Here is an 18980-nt window from a genome sequence, read left to right on the forward strand (position 1 = left end):
TAGTTTTAAACCAACAAACAGAAATTTTAACTTAAATTACAAACAATAGTAAGTTGATGCAACATTATTGTGCCAATTTAAACCATCAAAATAATGTTTGCAACCTAAAAAGTTTGCCTAAATCAGTACATGACTCTATTTTCTCTCGCATCCATGCATTCAGGTCTCTTGCTTTACTTTTTAGAGTGTAAACCTCCACGTTGGTGTTTCTGGGTTTCAGTGCGCAACGACAGACTCCAAATATTTCACATCCAGCAACATGAGAGTCTCCCTACTTGTGTCCCATCAACACTCCTTCGGTCAAGTGTCTTTATGTCCGCAGACAGTTGTGTCGTGTATGAATTATGTATGTGTGATTGTGCCGAGGCTGCCTCTGTGATTGGCTGCGCGCCCCGGGGGAGGCCTGGCTGGGTGGGGAGCTTTAAGAGCCGCCGCCTGCTTCCAGTCGAGTCTCGGAGCGACGCGACGCTCAGCAGCAGCAGCAGCAGAAGAAGAAGAAGCGGAGCTGCAGGAGGAGGAGGCGGAGAGAGAGACACGACAACATCCCAAAGTTTCAGGCTGCAGCTGTTCGGACGCGGCGGACCGGAACACCTGGAGCAGGTCGGTGCCATGCGATGCGTAAATATCCGCAAAATACGCAAAAAAAAAAAGAACTGCAGCAACAAAAATGTGGCTGTTTAGAGCTTAAATCTGCAGCGATGGGGTTGCGATGGGAACTATGACTTGCATGTCTTTTAAAATGCTGTATTTATACACGAGTTTCAGTGTATTCTGGTGTCATTTTGAGTCCAACTTTGGAAGTTAACCTCCTGAGCAGAAGCTGCGTCCTCCTGCAGTCAAAAGCTGATGAGTGTTTCTGCTGAAGAGCAGCACTGAATGTGTGGTTTGGAAAACAAATGCAGAGCTCGATGAAGTCCAAACAGAAAGAGAGACATTTAAGTAAAGAGAAAGCAGGAAAAAGCTATATTACTGACTGATTTGGCTCAATTATTCACATTTTACTGCTTTTATTGATATAAAACTGTGCAGGCATGTTGTACTGAATCATTTTTATCAGTCCTGCTTAACTGAATTTATTAGAAACTACAATAGAGAATATATATATTTCAGCACTCCACGGACCAATGTGCCATGAAATTACTACGACTGCTTGTCTCCAAAGACAGAGTTCCTTCTCCCCTCTTTAGCTCCGAGCAAAGCACCTGCAGGAAATATGAACTGAATTATCCCCACGCTGAGATGGGGAGTGTTTTATTTATTTATTTATTTATTTATTTATTTGCCTTCAGAGCCCCCCCACAGGTCATTAGGACAGCAAAGATACATACATCCTAAACAGCTCGGTGGATTCAATTTAGAAACGTCACTCAGAGGAAAAAGCTAATTTCCCCCCCAACCCGTAACGTATGTGGAATTTCATTTGCTCTTTCAGGTTTGCAATTGACGCTGATAGGAAAACTGTCTTGTCAGTGGGTTTGCGCTCTTATCTGTGATCACCTCGCAGCAGTTATAGTGTAACGCGATCCAGCGGCCCGTCCTACACCTCATTATTTACCTGAAATCTGTGCCAGGGCTTTTGGATGCAGCCGCCCCGGCTTCTTCCATCCGTATTGTCTCACGTTACAGTGACAACTGCTGAATAATTCACGCCGGCTTGTTAGCCGTAATGAGTAATCTAAGTTTTGGTATCTGGAATCTGGTGGAGGTCGCTGAGCAGAGGACAGAGGACCAGAGCTGCTCTAAGACCAGCTTTGGGATTGAAAGGTAAGGAAATACCCAAAGCAGAGAATTTCTCAGGTGTCTGCGGCCGCCGACTGATAGAATTCAACAAGGACGAGTTCATGTTTTCAGTTTTTGTGTTGAATTCACGACTGTTTGCTGATGTTTGGGCCTGAAACAGCAGCGGCCAGTGTTGTTGTTAAAACCTGCAGAGTTTAAATTCACAAATATTTCAGGCTTGATTTGGGAGAAAAGTGTGAAAAATCTGCAAAATGTTTCCATCTTATGAATATTTCAAAGTGAAGAGTTCATTTGCAAAAACAGATCCTCACAAACCTTCAGAAAACCCACTTTCCCATCATCTACCTGAGACAATATCAATCAAACTTAAGTTGTCTCTATTTTTGTCATTTCTACTGAGTCAGCTTCAGTTTGATTGATTGATCTCAAGCAAACAACAACAAAAAATAAGTCTACAAAAATGGAGCGTTCTGTTTTTGCAAATGAATTCTACAAGTTTTAAACACAGAGCAGCTTCAGCGAAGAGTTAAAACTACTTGTTAAAGAACACATCATGTATTTGGTCATGTCAGATATTAGTGTCGATCCATTATCTCTGATTTAGTTCATAGTTTTTACCTACTTGTTATTTGGGACCCAAAACTAAGCTCTGCGACATGTTTGAATTTTGAGAACTTTGTGTGTTTTCAAACTTGGGAATTTTTGTCTTTTCACCCTTTAAAAATAAAACCCACGTCTTGCCTCAGAAGCCATTTTCAGGGTTCAATATCTCCAGAAATAAAACTCGCACAGCCATAAAATATATCGAGGACACAGACGGAATAGTTCCCAGGAGATCTAAATGATCGAATGACTCCGGCAGAGGCCAAACTTTTAATTATCGGCCCTTGAAAATGGAAAAAAGGTGTAAAAATTTTCAAATGAAAGTGTTATTGGGGCGAGAGAAAGCTCCTGTAAGTGTATTTATATGGGTGTAAAATCTAGCCTTTGATTGACATTCACCAACTTTCGAGGCTCTAACATCAGCAGAATTTGATATTTGGCAAGAATGACAAGACAAGGTTCCAGTTTTTTTGCTAGTTTGACAAAATGCTGATGTGGGATCGTTGGTATGAGCATAAAACATGGTGTTCATTGGGGTGTATGTATTGTTGTTGTGTGTGTAAAGTTCCAAGTTGCTTCCATGTTGTCTTTGTGTTGACATTTACCAACATATAAAGCTGTGGGAGTTATATTTCTGGAGATATTGAACCTTTAGGCGTGTAATTTCGAGGGTGAAAACAAAAACGATCAGGTCTGAAAACATAAAAGTCTCAACAATTCAGACAAAACATTCTACTGAGCTTAGTTTCAGGCCTTAAATAACTAAACTCTGAGACTGTGCAGCAACATATTTCATGATTCCTGTCAGGGGAAATACAAAGTGTGTTTGTCACGTGGACTGTGGCTGCTTTACTTTGCTGACCACTCTCGGCTTACCAGTTCTGATAAACACTGCAGGAGCGTAAATGCTGATTAGCAGGAAGCCGTCAGTGTCATCATGTAATGGCCTGTAATGAGAGGAGAGGTGGAAACGAAGGAGAAACCCGGGTGGGTTTACCCACAAGCCCTCTTCGCGCTGCTGTCAGGATATACAGTATTACACCGAGCGCATTAGTAAATCAGGTTCTCCGGCACACAGCTGTCTCACTGTGTCACTACCAATCTCTGTCATTAGCCCTCATCTCTTATATCATCTGCTCTCTGTTGCCCACCAAGGTGGCTGCTCTGTTACATTGTTCGGCCGTCGTTCGAAGCAGCTGGGCGAGGAGGTAAAGTCACTAAAGTGTCTTTGCTGCATCATTCTGAGAGCCGCAATTTAAATTTCATGCTGAAGTGTGATTCGGTTCTGAAATGGCTTTTTCACGTGGAGGCAGAGAGCAAGAAATCACCTGTGATACCTGTGTGTATTACATGATGCTACACTGAGAGTGATTCAATTTGGCTGCACATTACGAGGCGCGCAGGGTCGTAAACATCCTATTTGCTGCCCGTCTCGCAAAAAGCAGCAGGAAGGCAGAGCGGCTGTCGTGGAAATGACTTCTGTGTCAGTCCAGTGGAGACGTAGCGAAGGCGCTGCGGGTCTTTAACCCTGACAAGTAAGAGTGAGGCGATCCCCCAAGACGTGGCGCTTTGATTTCCTGCTGAAGATCGGCCATCAAATATTCATCACCCTCTATAATCTATCAGCGTTTGCTCGCTGACACGGGACCCACGATTCATTGTCTCGGCTTCATCTCAGACCCCAAAACCCCCGAAGCAGCTCCCAGCTCAAATCTGTTAACTCCTCCGGAAACGCCGGCGGAGCAGAAGAGGTGAGGCCAGTTCGCTGGCTGGAATGAAATCTGCTGATGGACCATGAAGTGTGCAGAAAAGCTCTCTGTTCTCGTGCCCTAAACCCCCTTCAGACTTCTTTCTGTTAATCGGACGGCACCTGAACGCGCCGGTTAATGAACAGCCTGCTCGCTTTTCCGTAAAAATCATTTTACGTGGTTGCACCCAGAAGTATTTCACTGTCAACACAGCACACGTCTGAACTGCACATTAACGGAGGCACTGACAAGAGACTTTGCTTTGAGTTGTGTGAAGTGATTTAGAGGAAGGATTTTGCACATTTCAGCACCGCTGTTGGTCCAAAAGGAGAGCAAAATACACCATTTGTGTTCCAAAATCACAGCACAGCTCACGTTTAGTTGCTTCCAGCTGTTTGTAGGAGGGTTTCCTCTGAGTTTATTAAATACCTGCAGCATCAGACAGTAGAAACCACCTCCAAAGCAGGAGAGTTGCATGCATTTGAGCACGTAAAACAACAGGTAACGACTGTAATTCTAAATTGTCCCCGACATGGAGACAGGATCAGTCTGGATCAGAATCCATGAGAACTTTTTTGTCATTAACAGAATCTCTGTTCAGTTTGTTGCTTCCAGCTGTGTGTAGGAGGGTTTCCTCTGAGTTTGTTAAATACCTGCAGCATCTAGGTGCCACTATAGCTCACCTGGACAAGCAGGTATCCCATGTAAAAGGGCTACAGTCCCTGATGCAGTATCCTGGGTTTGCTTGCAGCTCATGGTGATTCTCTGCATGTTGCCCTTAACTCTCCACTCCCACTTCTTCTGTATCTCTTCATCTGTCTTAATCAATCAAATACCCCCAAAGAAGAAGAAGATTTTTATTTACATAGCACCTTTCACAGAAAAAATCAAAAGTGCTTCACACAAGACAACATAGTATAAACAGCATAAGGTACATAATGTAGATAAAAGCAAGCCAACAGAAATCCTATCAACTAAAAGCTTGTCTCAACAAATGTGTCTTCAGCTGCTTTTTAAACGACTCAACAGAGTCTGTTTCACGGAGGGACCGAGGAAGGGCGTTCCACAGTTAACAGCCTGAAAGAACAAGTCACCTCTGGTTTTAAAGCGGGTCTTAGGGACCATGAGGAGGTTCTGGCCCGAGGACCGAAGGGTGCGACCAGAGGAGTAGGGCCACAGCAGATCACAGACATATTTAGAGGCCTGGCCACGCAAGGCTCTAAAAGTCATAACTAGTATTTTAAAATCTATTCGAAATTTAATGGGGAGCCAGTGCAGGGAGCACAAAACCGGCATAATGTGAGTCCGTCTGCTGGACCTTGTTAAAAGCCGTGCTGCAGCATTCTGAACCAGTTGGAGGCGATTTAGAACAGATACAAGTAAAAAGAGAATTGCAATAATCTAAACGAGATGAAATAAAAGCATGAATCACCAGTTCAAGATCAGAATTTGATAAAATTGGCCTCAATTCAGCAATGTTTCTCAAGTGATAAAAACAGCTTTTGACCAAAAGTCTAGAATGGCTGTCAAGAGACAATGATTGGTCAAACCAAACACCAAGATTTCTGATGCTTGACTGGACTGAGGAGCCAAAGAAGATGTAAAAAAAAAAATCAGAATCTCCAACAGGAGAGAGTTCCTCGTCGCTGTAAACCTTCCTTCTTGTTAATCCAGTTTAGTTTGTTGCTTCCAGCTGTTTGTAGGAGTTTTTCCTATGAGTTTATTAAACACCTGCAGCATCAGATGGCAGCAGGATCCATGTTATAGTCACAAAAGTGAGAGAATTGCTTCTATTTAATCACGTGGAACCACTTTAGTAAATTCAAAAAGTAACCCTGCTGATAAATGATCCCCAACAAGGAGACAGGATGGATCAGGATCTAACAGCAGCCGCCACACAGAGTCACCGTTTATCCGTAAATCAGTGGTTTCACGGCGTTCGTCTTCAGGTTTGAGCTCCATCACAGCTGTGTTTTCACTTTAGTGCTTTTTAAAGTAGTAGTTTTATTCATCAGCAGACAGTTTAGGATTTCATAATGAAACAGGCTGTTGGTTATTTAGAGCGTTTGATAAGCTGCTGTTAGTTTAGTTTTGCTCTTTTGTTTATCAGTGCAGCGTTATGTATCGTACATCACTCGGTGCGTCGTCTCATCTTGCGTGAATGTCAAATATCGCACCGTCTCTCCATCACTGTGGTGTTAATGTCTGAGTGAAGCCAAGAGGAACATTGAAGTGACCTGTGTTTGAATGACAGAATCACTTTAGCAGACTGATGAAGCAGCAGTGTTACAGGAGCTTCTGGGTGTGTTTGGCCTGAGAGACTTTAGGTAACCTCAGTAATCACATCCGCCGCCTTCGCTCCATCAAGGTGATCTGTCCCAGTCTTTGCCGTGACTCTTCTTCTGCGTTTAATCCGTGCTCAGAGCTTCAACTGGTGGCTTCTCTTGTCTCTGGGGATCAGAGCCGTCAGCAGCACCCTGCTGAGCAGCGTTATTTCAGCCTCTCTGTTTGAATCAGCACTTTGCCATTGTTGAATATTTAAAGCTCCTTTTTCTTTAAAGGTGGACCGGATTTGCCGGCTATCACGCCCCTGATGCTGTACTGTTCACATTCACGGGCGTGTTCCATCTGATACGAGCATTGTTTCACATCCTGCCGCTCTGACGTCGCAGGTCGTTTGCTTTTTAATGCACTCGACTTCTTTTTTGTTTCAGCGCTGACTCCGAGCCCTCGTCCACCTCGGTTTGCGTGGGCAGGGCATGTAATTTATATGGCCTTCACCGTGGGCCGGTTGACTGGCTGGCACCGGCTCCGTTCTGTCCCGGTGGACTTGACAGAACGGCTGCCTGATGGAAGGAAAGTGCTGTCTTCTGACTTTAAGAGTGCTGACATCTCCATATTGACCCTCACACACACACACACACACACACCTCCCACTTCAAATCTCATCTGTGTTTTTCTTCTCGGTCCTCTCACCTCCCTGATTTTTTCCCTTCTCTTCCCTTTTACCTCCACATGCTTGTGATTGATGCCGGCCGACCCCTGGCGCTCCCCGGGTAGCCGCAGACCTCTGCTCTGTCTGAATGCAGACGTGAATCACTGGGATTAGCATTCTGCTCGCCACTTTTTCCTCCCAGCTTCTGTCCTTTTTCTCTGGCTCTGTTTTCACTTAACTTATGCCCGTGCTCGCTCGACTCTTTCCTCATCGTTCATCAGAGTCTGGCCACTTCTCGCCTCGGCACCAGGCCTCTCCCACCGGTGCCTCGTTGCCGTGATTGTTGCCTTGACGGCAGCTGGGAGGTTTCTCAAAACGCTCGTGTCGTCTGCGCTCTCGCACCTCATCCTCTTTGTTTTCCACTGAATTAGCACAGGATCGTCCGCCCGCACGACCCGCCGCCACCTGTGAACCCTGTCGTCCTTGCGTGAATATTTCATGCCTGTGATTTGTGAATTAAATATAGAATCGAGGTGATCGGGCTGACATTTATTCGCACTGACTGGTGGGACAGAGGGGATTTTAGGGCTGATTAAAGAGGTGGTGGCGGCGAACAGGAGGGGAGGTCTGGTTCTGCTGCTGCCTGTCAGCGGTCCTGCATCAGTGAGGCGGTTTAGCTGGAAGCGACAAACATTTGTCAGGATTCTGTTTCCCGCCCCGAGGCTTTTAAAAATCACATTTATGGCTGAAAGAGTCGTGACTTGGTAGAAGAAAGTTCAGCCTGTGGTGAGGTTTTTTATAGCTGCTACTGTATTTTAAAGTCTAAAAATCAAAGTCAGAAATAGTTTCCAACCTGTCACCTTCTGCAGGGATGTGAAAACAACCCTGGAAGTTTGTGAATGATGTCAAACAAAATACAACAACTCTCGTAAAAAAAAATGACTATCAAGAGCAACATTTGAGCCTATAAAGTTCAACAGTTTTGTATTCGCTCTCAATAGCAGGAATATCTTTGATTTTCTTGAACTTTATTCAAGGGAGGACATTGGAAACAGAAAGAGACTTTACAAATACAGTTGCTTTTTCTCTGCAGAGACGACAAACTCTGATCTTTTTTTTGTACTCAGAGCAAGATCTTAATAATGTCTCTTCTCTTAGTCATTTTTTGAGTCCAGGTTTCCACCACATGTTAAAATGGAACAACATTAGAAATGAAAACAGCTCTGCATATCCCAAATAATGCAGAACATGCAGCCTCATATCTGAGATCTGAACATTGCATATATAGTACATACATACATACAACTGTAGGTAAAGCATCTACTGTATGCACTGTGTGCTGCACAGTAGCTGGCAGCACAATATTTATTTTCAGAACTTTGTGTACTCACTCCTACACAACTCGGCGTCCTTTGCTAAAAGTTGGAGCTCCACATAGACTTTGCATGTTGTTGTTTTCTCTTTTTAAGATGATTCTGAAACATCTAGAAAAACTAGAAACGCTAAGTAGAATAACAAAAAAACTAATCAAGAGAAGGACGACACAGGTGGGAGTAAAGGACAGGACGCTGAGGAGCACAAAAATCTGGATTTGTGTTGATTGTGTCGGTTTGTACGCTGTGTCTATGTTTTCCTACATCCATCTGTTCCACACAGTTTTTTTTGACAATTCATGAAATGCGTTTTCAAATTTTGATGGTTCTGATCAGCGGCGAGACGTGCGGCATCCAGTCGGGGTTCCTTCAGGACCGACTCCATCACAGTGTTTCCCGGGTGACAGTCAGACTCACCGGAGCTCCAGGCTGTCAGGGAGAGTGACACAAACATCCAGGAGAGAGGACGGAGGAGGCTGGAGACTAAATAGATGGGAGCTCCCTCCCTCCCCTCCCGCACGTCTGGAGATCTGATCCCGCTTGGTGGTTTTTTATTTTTGAGAAACGTGCGGTTCGCCACGCAGGCGACCCCGACCGGGCAGGATGTGAATCAGGCCTCGCTGTGCTCAAGTGAAACAGAAAGCTTGTCTTGTACAAAACGAACACTAGAATATTGAATTCGTTCACTATTGACGCAGAGGTGACCTTGAAAAGCCCTAAATATGCTGATAGAGAAAATAGACTTGGTGTTCATCTGGGCTGGTGATAAAATGATAGATTGTGGGCAGCTTTGAAGATGGAATTGCTCAGCTGCATTGCTGCTGTTGAGAATCACAAGGGCTTGTTTTTTTTCCCCCCTTTTTGCTCCTTCATCTGTGCACAGCTCCATTTGTCTTTCCCTCTGCATCTCCATCCCTCCTTCATTTCTCTCGGTTCACTACGATATAAGTTTCTCTCGGGTTTTTTTTTCGTGGATCACTTTTAATCCTTCAGACTGCTGAGGAGTGAGCAGTGTGTTTATGACAGGCTCTGGGAGATTTCCTCGATATGAATGCATGTTGCCCTCTCTGTTGTGTCGCTGTAGCTTTTTTGTTTTAAAAGGTCAGCAGTCTTGAATGCTTTTCCTCTCGCAGCTTCTCATTTGCATGTACGCCCAAGCAAAAGAACAGGGCGCTCTCTTTCCCCCCTCAATGTGTCTTTATATCCGTCTCTCGCAGACAAATACACACCTTTTCGTTCGCGTCCGAGTGTCTGTTCCGACTGCAGAATATTTAACTGCCCGACTTTATCACCATTACTGTAGCTACTGACTGTCTGCCAGCCTAATTATGACGGGGGCTGTCTGAGGAGCCGGCTGCCGATGCTCGCCAAGTGTAAAGAGGAACGACTCCACAGACACCTCGTCTCTCGCAGGTGCTAAAAATACCAGTAAGACGGCCGTGTTTGGGTCTATAAACTTGAGCGAGCGCATGCGTGCGAATGAGACCTCGGGAATCAACCTGGGCAGGTGAAGCCGCACATGTTAAAGTTGGACGAGGTTTGATTTGTTGTTGTTGTACACAGCTCAAGGTGACCCGGTCCCCGTCGTCCTCATTAGCCGCAGACACACTGCAGGAGGTGTCGGCTCCCGGAGGTGACAAATGAACCGAGACAAACACACACGTATCACCGCGAAAGGAAAAATCAAACATATCAATACGGCTTAATGATAGATGGCATCGATAGGCTTTCACAGGAGCCTCCCACACTTAATACATCAGTGTGTGTGTGTGTGTGTGTGTGTGTGTGCAGCTTATGTGCACTTTTATCCCCTTCAGGCTGCCGGTCTGTTTCATAAACAGCATTAGCTCGGATGCGATGGGGAAACCCGCCGGAGCCCCTTTGCCTTTTTTCTTCAGGCCCACTTTATCTTTATAAGCAGCAATTTGAAAAGGGTTAATTCAATTCCCAGCAGGCTGCAGGCCGGAGACCGGAGACCTTCTCCGGCTCTCTCTCTCTCTCTCCGACTCTTGCCACTTGCTCTGCGATGCTCTTTTCTCCCGTTCTCTTTGTTTCAAAAGTCTAATTACTTTTAGAGAGTGGCTTTACTCTGGGCTATAAATAATGACAAATCAAGGCTGTCTCTGCACTGAACCCTGCGGAGGCTGAATGTCTCGAAGCTGTGGTCTGTGGACCTCCGTTTGAAGCAATCACGCCGGGTGTGGGTGTGAAATTTGTGTGATTGTGGGTGTTTGAGGGGCAGAGAGAGACTCACAAAGAGCCAAACAGCAAGCGAAGCAAATATTAAGGCCATGTGGCAAAGGTAATGCCATATTTTTGTAGAAATAACCCGAAATCCTAACTTTTTCCAGCATATTTCCTGAATCTAACTGAAAAAATCCAAATGAACCTCCCTAATGTATTCAATCATATCAAATTTATTTAAATAGCACATCATAAAACATCCAGAGTTGACCAAAGTGCTGCAACAGTCAGACAATCAATTTGTAAAAGAGAATAGCATTGTATAGAATAATCAGCAAAACAAAACAAGACAACAAGTGATAAGATTAAATAAATATAGTAATAAAAACGTTTTTTTTTTAAAAAAAAGCAGCATCTCAGATTTATCCTTGTTACCTGAACACAGCAGTGCAGTGGACGAGAGCGCCTCAGTGTGTTTTATTAGATTCTGCATCCAGGTATTTGCATTACATCACCATTTAGGAGCACCATAACAAAGGTTTAACAGCAATTTAAATCCCCTTGTTTTGCATTTACAAGAGAAGCTAAACCTGCAACAACTGATTCTTTTGAGGAAACGTTCAATAAACGCATCCATCTATCCATTTTCTTCCACTTATCCGGAGTTGGGTCACCGTGGCAGCAGGTTAAGCAGATATCCAGGTCAACTGTAACCTCACACATAAGTAAATGATAAAACTTGTAGATATGCTTCTTTAACACAGTTTGGGGAAAAGATGCTTTGTTCCTTTCTTGCTAAATGTTGGATCAGAAAGTTGACGCCCCTTTTATATCTGGTTGTTCAATAGTAGGTTACAACCAGCAACCTGTTAGCTTAGCTTAGCACAAAGATGAAGAAGAAGACTTCCATCCATCCATCCATCCATCCATCCATCCATCCATCCATCCATCAGATGTCCACAGCAACACTTTCCAGCTCCTCTTGAGTTATCTTGAGGTGTTCCAGGCCGGATGAGATATTTTGTCCTTCCAGCAAGTTCTGTCTACCTCAGAGTCTCTTCTCAACTGGATGAAAACCAAAAGAAGTCATCCTGGAAGCGTCCTGATCTGATGCCACCTCAGCTGGCTTCTTTTACCAGGAAGGAGCAGAAACATTACTCTGATCTCCTCATCTGATCTCTAAGGCTCCACCCTACAGAGAAATCTCATTTCTCGTATACGCAGTCTCATTCCTCTAGTCACGACCCAGAGCTCATGGTTCTAGGTGAGGATTGAAACCTAGACTGACCAGTAAGTTGAGAGCTTTGCCTTCCATCTCAGCTCCATCTTCACCGCAACAGTGCATCACTGCTGAAACTGCCCCAATTCATCCATCCGTCCATCATCTCACGCTCCAGGTTCCCATCACATGTGCAAAAGATGCAGAGATACTTAAAGTCCTTCGTTTGGGGCAACAAACCATCATCTCAGACGTGGAGATGCTATAAACTGGACATTGGCTGACTTTGACACTGTTTTGTCGCGAGATGCTCCACAATGTCCAGCAGCTAATCTGTAGATGTGTATGTTTGTTGCTGAGCAAGTATTGTTCAGTGGGTTTTTGGATCTTTTTTGCTGTAAGCAGTCGCCTTCCGTGGCTAAAATTATAGGACATGTAAGAGTGAGTAGAGATAGAAAAATGGGTGAACAATGAGCAGAAACTTGCTTTAAGGCGGCAGATGTGGGTAATAATCACTCCAAGGGGCCACTTTAACGCTGTTTAAGTGGTTTTAAATTGTTATTTGACACCGTGGGCTGTGCAAATTGTAAAGAATACTGATTAAGCTAAAAGTTTTCACCCCCACACTAAAGTTACAGTTGTTGAACTCGACTGTACTGCACACCGAGGAGCTTAAACCGCCGATGCAGGAGGCGGCTTTGAGTGAGTGTGAGGCTGAGGAGGGAAAAGGTGACACCCTGGTCACCTGAGAGGTAACTAAATTATTTTCAGCTCCCTTCATTTCATTTACCCTGATGAGTTCTGTCAACATCAGCCTGACAGATGTCTCCGTGACGAGGCGCTGACAGCGACTCCGAGCCTACATGTGCCTCTCCGTCTGTACAGTCGACTGTAGCGCCCACGCTTCGCTCCGCTGCCTGTATGCGGCCGTTGTGTGTTTCTGAATATGAACGAGCGTCCCGCGGTGCTGCGTTTGTGTACGATGCAGAGACGTCCGTTTAAGAGCTTTTTGATGAAGACTGACGAGCGGCCGCCTCGTCTGCCTTCACCTCGGGGGTCTCGGCGGTGCTTGGAGGAAGCGTCCTGCAGGAGAAATGAGGTGGGCGAGGACTAATGCCAGGCGAGGCCGACAGCGAGTGCACGCGTCGTGTGCGTGAAGCTGATGGAGGGTGATGGTGGGAGGGAGACTTAACGAGGAGGAAAATAAGCTGAGCAATCTCTGCCTGTCCTCCTTCCACCTCCCAATGACTTATTCACACACTACAGGAGCCCACGACTGAACTCTCAGGCCACCGACTCCACCAAGGCTTGTTGCAAGGCAGAAAATACAGTAGGAGGCAGTTTTTAGGTTCCCTGTTTCTAGAAATCCACCATCCTGCACACTGTAAATCATCACACAGGCATGTAGTCAGATCAGCTCTTCTTGTCTAGTTTACTTTTCTACAAGTTTGCTTATTTCTGCTTAATTAAAAGTAAAATGTCACTTCTTTTTTTTTTCAAAGACCACAAATTCTTATAACTTGAGCTGAACGCAAAAACAGCCGAGAGTTCACTAAACTCATTAAGTTTAGAAGAAACAAAACTATCATAGGCAGACTTCCCAGCATGCATTGTTAGACAAAACTCATGCTTTTTGTAGTTTAGTTCTTTATCGGGCAAGAAACCACATATGGTAACTTATGCAGGCTTTAAAAATGGCCAGAGTCACATGACTTCATCCAGCCAATCAACGAAGGTCAGACTACATCAAGACCGTCTTTATGGCCTCTGACCAATCACGAGTGTCATAAGTTCCTTAAGTCTGACTGGTGATTTGGAGATTAATGTTCCATCATCCTAATATGTTTATTAGTTACAATAATGTATCCACATATTATTTATATTTCTTTTTTTTAGCGTAGGTGGGCGATATATGGTAACTGCTTTGACTTGGATTTGCAGCCTAAATCTGAAACTTAAAAAAAAAAAGTCAAGAAAGAAAAAATGTTATATCCACCAATATCACTCCAGGTTTAAAGTTTATAATGTCCAAGTATTTCAATTAGTGCCTTCTTACGTTTTAAGAAAGCAGACATGGTGGGAACTTGCTGTGCATCTTTGTTAAATGAAGTTCTGGTTGTTTCTTTTCATAATAATCCAAATAAATCTAACCATGACAAAGGTTAGTACTGAAATCAATCTCTTCACCTGCATAGAACTATATGTTATCACTGTAAGGAGTCTGGTCAAAAGTGGCTTCAACAACTGCTGCTCTAAGTTCTCATAATAAAGAAGAAATTGTAGAAAATGTAAAAGGAAAACACATCTGACTAGCTGATCAAAGTTAGAACGTTGAGTTTATTGAACGTGTTTACTCAAGGTCAGTTAATTTAACCCAGCTAGTTTCACACCTTCACAACACATTAGATGGCTCTAAAGATCATTTTCAGGCAGCAGGGGACTCTGGTTTTCAAGCTGCATCTACTTAAAATGATTTACAGCGCATACAGTATGTTTCACACTCAAATCTATTCATGAGGTCGGCTCGTTGCTTAAATAAATCAATATACTGTTTATAGAGGTAATGGTACACCTGCTGCACTGTATGATAAATTTCACCATTTTCAAACAGAATAAATGCTTCTTCTTCTGCTTCTCTCTCGGCTTCGGGTACATTCGTTCCCTCCAGCAGTCGTTTTCTCCTTTAGTGACGAGTTAGCGAGCGATAACGCAGAAAAAGCTGCCAGGGTGGATCAGATGAGGAGGTTATGTTTGTGCCTTTTTAGCTGCTCTTCCCTCGTTCAGAGTGGAAATGATGCGTGGGGGGTTTCCATCAGCGGCGTTCGTCCTTCTGCTGAAGCCGCCACTCGTGATTCAAGTGTGTTTTTGAATATCTGCAGTGCGGGATGAATAGAAGGAAGCCGCATGTGTGAGAACGAGTGGGCAGTTGACGGTTTCGCAGCAGGATCGCACGGCTTGTCTGCATCCCTTTGTGTTTATATGTTAAGAGCTTTTCCCCTCAACGCTGACCATCTGTTGTGGGCTGAGTTTGGTGTCAGACCCCTGAAAGCTGGCGTCAGATATTTAGCCGTAGTGTTCGTTATTCTATTGCTTGTATCTTCTATTGTTGAAGCTCTTCCACTTTCACTTATCATGCCTAATTAGACCTTTTATGAGGTCGTACACAAACCAACCAACAACCTCTGGGCCTAAAAGTAAAGTGCTAAAAACTGTAATTCCTCAAATGTCCACCAGAGGCTCCAGAAGCGAGTCCATCCCAATAGATCTCTGTGTTGAAAAGTCCAACTTTACAGCAGAATTAAACATGTTTACAGCCTCTTACAGAAAACAGGATATTAAATTTGATTAAACTCACCTGTTTAAATCGTATTAAGGCTTAAAGTCGAGCAGAATTAAGTGCATCCTTTGTCCACCTCAGCTAACTCCACACGAGGTGTGATCATTATTAACTGTTAATCGGTTAATTGCTGTTAATAATTAACTGGAAAGGCAGAAGACAAAGGACACGCATGTCAGAAAATGTATCGTAGATCAGCTGTAGTACCAGGTTGTGCCACCAGGTGGAGCCTCTTACTGTTTAGTGAGTTGGAAGACTGCAGTTTGTTTAATACTGTAACGACCTGATGATTCATAGCTCTGCTGCAGAGAGCATTATATTATGGAGGTTTAATCAGCCACAGGCCACCATGACCAAGACTTCTGTGGCAGTTCGTGGCTTCTGGCAGGAAATCATGTTTAAAAGATGAGCTGAAATTAGCGAGAACCGCGATATTATATCGAAGTAACTCATGTATTCAAGTTGAGAATAGCTCTAATAGCACATGGAACAGAGTTCACTAATCGTTTTAACAATATTTAATTGGTAATTGAACACTGCTGGTTAAAAAACACTGCTGGTTAAAAAAGTAATGTAAAACTTGCATTCCTACTCCACGTCTTTGCTCAGTTTTTCAGTTAGCTGGGAGTTAGACAGATGTAGGCACTGCCAATGTTTGGGTGTTGCCTTATGTGGTGCTGACAGCTGTGAGACACCGTTGACAGATTACATGTTTTTGGTCAACGTCATGCCTTCTGTAGCAAAAGTAATACCGTACAACTAATGTTTTCTTACTTTTTGCACCAAATTCTTCCTTTTCAGTGCATCTGTGCTCATTTTGCTGTGCACATGTGGAACCTGCATGTCAACAAACTCTGCATCTAATTTAAATACAGTTAAGAAACACACTTAAAGCATCCAAGAAAATGAGAACTGTGTGAGTTTGCTTTGTGTATCAGGCAGCAAAAACATTGTAGTATGAGGTGTTTGAGTCACTAATGACGTTACCAGTGCCTTTATTCTTCCCAAAACACACTGTTTACCTGTGAAGAAAAAGCACAGGTGTCATAATGTTAAAATCAGCTGTAGTCCATTCAGGAGAGCCAGTTCAAGGCATGTTCTGCATGCAGATCCACTGTCAAGGCTTACTGGGATGTTTGATGGAACTGAAACCTTATTTAGGAAACTGGTTTAACTGCTGCTTTTCCAGACAAGAAAAAATCTCTTTACCAGTTTGGAGTCCTGTTTACTATAATAGTGCACCATATTTGCCCTCCATTAGTCGTGTGAGTATCTGGAGTGTGAAATTATTGCTAAATATAGTATAAAACTCTGAGTTAAAATGCTTAAACAAATGTTGTTGTATGGTTGGCACAAGTCACATTAAACATCGATGCCTTGAGAGGTTTTTTTTGTAAACAAATAAGAAAGTTCTGCAGATAAACTTTCCTCAAAGCTGCTGTGAAATATCCAATCATGACGTTTTCATGACACCATTTTGGCATCATATCACAGATTCTGACCCGTCCTTCTTCATGCAAACTAACTCAAGCACGTCATGCCACAACTCGAAACAAAAAGAAAATGTGCACAGTTCTTGATGAGTTTCCTTTTGGATCCACCTGGTTCTTCCTCGACCCGACGCCTCAGCACCGAGCTGCACCTGCTGATTTATCTTAAACCTGATGGCAAACCGGGGATTATTCTTAATGCCGCCGGCCGAGAGCATAACAGAACCGTGACAAAACTGCTGAACAACATAACGCAGAAGAAAGATTTTAACTTTGGTTTTAGAACTATCTGTAAGTCTCACCCGATAACAGACGGAAAGAATTTGGGACGTGCAGCTGCAGATGGGTGACATTGTCCGTCGTTACTGCGTCTTTGAAATCGCTTCCAAGGTTTTCTGACCTATTTTGGGCTTTTTTTTTGCTCCTCGCATCACTCAGAGGCGGCGAGGATCTGGAATTGCCTGCACGTCTGCAGCGGGTCTATTTAGTAGACACACAGAAGTGCACATTCACTCCCAGTGCGAGCAGCCGCCTCCCAGGTGTGTCGTCCTGCAGCCGGCGCCCCGGAGACTCCGGCTGATGAAGTGGCAGATAGAAAACCTTTGAACTGAGCGCGACAGAGACACAGAGAGAGGCGGAGAGTGCATGGAGAAGGCGTTCTGCCATGGTCATGCAGAGGAGAGTCGGTCCAGTTTGTGCCAGCGAACCTCTCGTCTCTCCTCCGTTCGCTACAGGAACTCCTGCTCTGCTCATCCGTCTTCTGCTCCTTCATCAATCTTCATGATTTCCTTTTCATCTTCCCATTTTCTGTCCTCCTGCATTCCTGTTGGTGTCGCTGTACGCTGAGCCACTTCCTTATTTCTCTTCGTCTCACTTTGTGGTAGTCCTTTCTCCATACAGACAGTGAAAAGGTTTAAATAAATTCAGATGTGACTTAATCTTTTAGGCGTCTTTCTCCATTCTTTTTGCTATCTGTGTGCTACCATTTTCAAAACTTCAAAATTAGGCAGCAACCTACAAATTAAAAAATGGCAAACTGAGGACTATCAGGTTAGCTTCTCCTCAGATCAGGTTAAATCACAAGAGACGCCTTATTACATGTCTGGACCTTAGAGCTTTGTTTTCCAATCGCATTTCGTAATAGAGATTATAGAAAAGTTCAGTTTAATAAGTCATAAACCTTTGATTGATCGTCAGTGACTATAAGAGTCTGATAGTTGGCTCGTCTGTCTACTACCTCATGAATGCACTGCAGGAAAATGTGCATCCTCCAGCAGCTTCTCGATCCTCAATCCTCGATCTGCAATTTAGGATTTGAGATGTTTTGGTAAGATGCACAAACATCGACTTCCGGGTCTCGAGGATCGAGGAGCTGAGTTGAAATCAGGGAAATAAGATGAAGTCACAACGTCTTCGGTTTTAGCTTCTCCCAAGATGATTGTGATCAATTTAAAGACACAAGCCAAACGGTTCCTCCTCATAGCAGAATGAAAGTGAGGTGCAGTCAGACCGTTCTACACCACAGAGCGGTCTGGCTAATCGAGACGATAATCCCTCCTCTATAGGTATAATTTAAAACACTCCATTGTCCTTCTCTCTCTCTCCTGTTCATCCTTTGTTCCTCTTAAGCCTCCTCTCCACACTCTCCGTTATCTCCTCATCGCTCGGTGTCGCATTTGTCCGAGCAAATAGCGCCGTCGCCGCTCTTTTCAGACGGGCGAGCAGGTAAAAATGGTTTCCGTATCGCGTTTCCCCGATGATTTGAAACCCGGTCTGCCACAGGAGATGTGATTTTAGATTATTAATGAGGCTCTAAAACACTTTGTCTTCCCCTCCGTCATGTGAGCAAATGAATGAAGGGGGTCAACAAGTGAACAAACGGCCCGGCTGTAACCGCGCACTGACGAATGTCGGCTGAGGTAATGCGGTATCAGTGTTTATAATCATGCATTCATTACTGCTAATGTGGCCATAATGACACCATAATCAGCTTCCTAATTGAGTGTCATTACAGGGGATGCTGGGGCTGTTCTCCCCACAGATGGCTAATGTCACTGCTACTTATTGAGCAGAGGCTCGTAATAATCGCGCTGTGTGATGAAATAAGGAAGGAATGACTTCATCTTCCTCTTAAGGTCCACATTAGAGACCCTAATGGAAAAAAAGTTGTGCAGTGTCGCTTTTATTTTTGTACACGGTGCAGGTTGAATTAGGCCAACTTAATTTATCTGAATCTACTCGCTGCTAAGTTTAAAAAATCTGGAAATATCTTCGCCTTTGCACCGATTACCTTCTGCACCTTGTATTTATTGACTGAAACTGTGTGTTTGTATGTATTGTTTGCACTACTT

The 18980-nt window shown here is 43.9% G+C and overlaps 1 protein-coding gene across 1 annotated transcript in view; it reads left to right on the top strand.

Annotated features, from left to right (window-relative positions):
- Nucleotides 1-523: 523 nt before the first annotated feature.
- The window catches only part of LOC103371601 (cortexin-1-like), a 21745-nt gene continuing 3288 nt past the window's right edge, over nt 524-18980 (top strand). Inside the window, exon 1 of the mRNA XM_008300973.1 lies at nt 524-600. The gene's annotated coding sequence lies outside the window, so the exon portion shown is untranslated. The remainder of the gene's footprint in view (nt 601-18980) is intronic.

Source organism: Stegastes partitus, unplaced genomic scaffold (genome assembly GCF_000690725.1).
Source record: "Stegastes partitus isolate 25-593 unplaced genomic scaffold, Stegastes_partitus-1.0.2 Scaffold1616, whole genome shotgun sequence".
In the NCBI taxonomy this organism is placed as follows: domain Eukaryota; kingdom Metazoa; phylum Chordata; class Actinopteri; family Pomacentridae; genus Stegastes; species Stegastes partitus.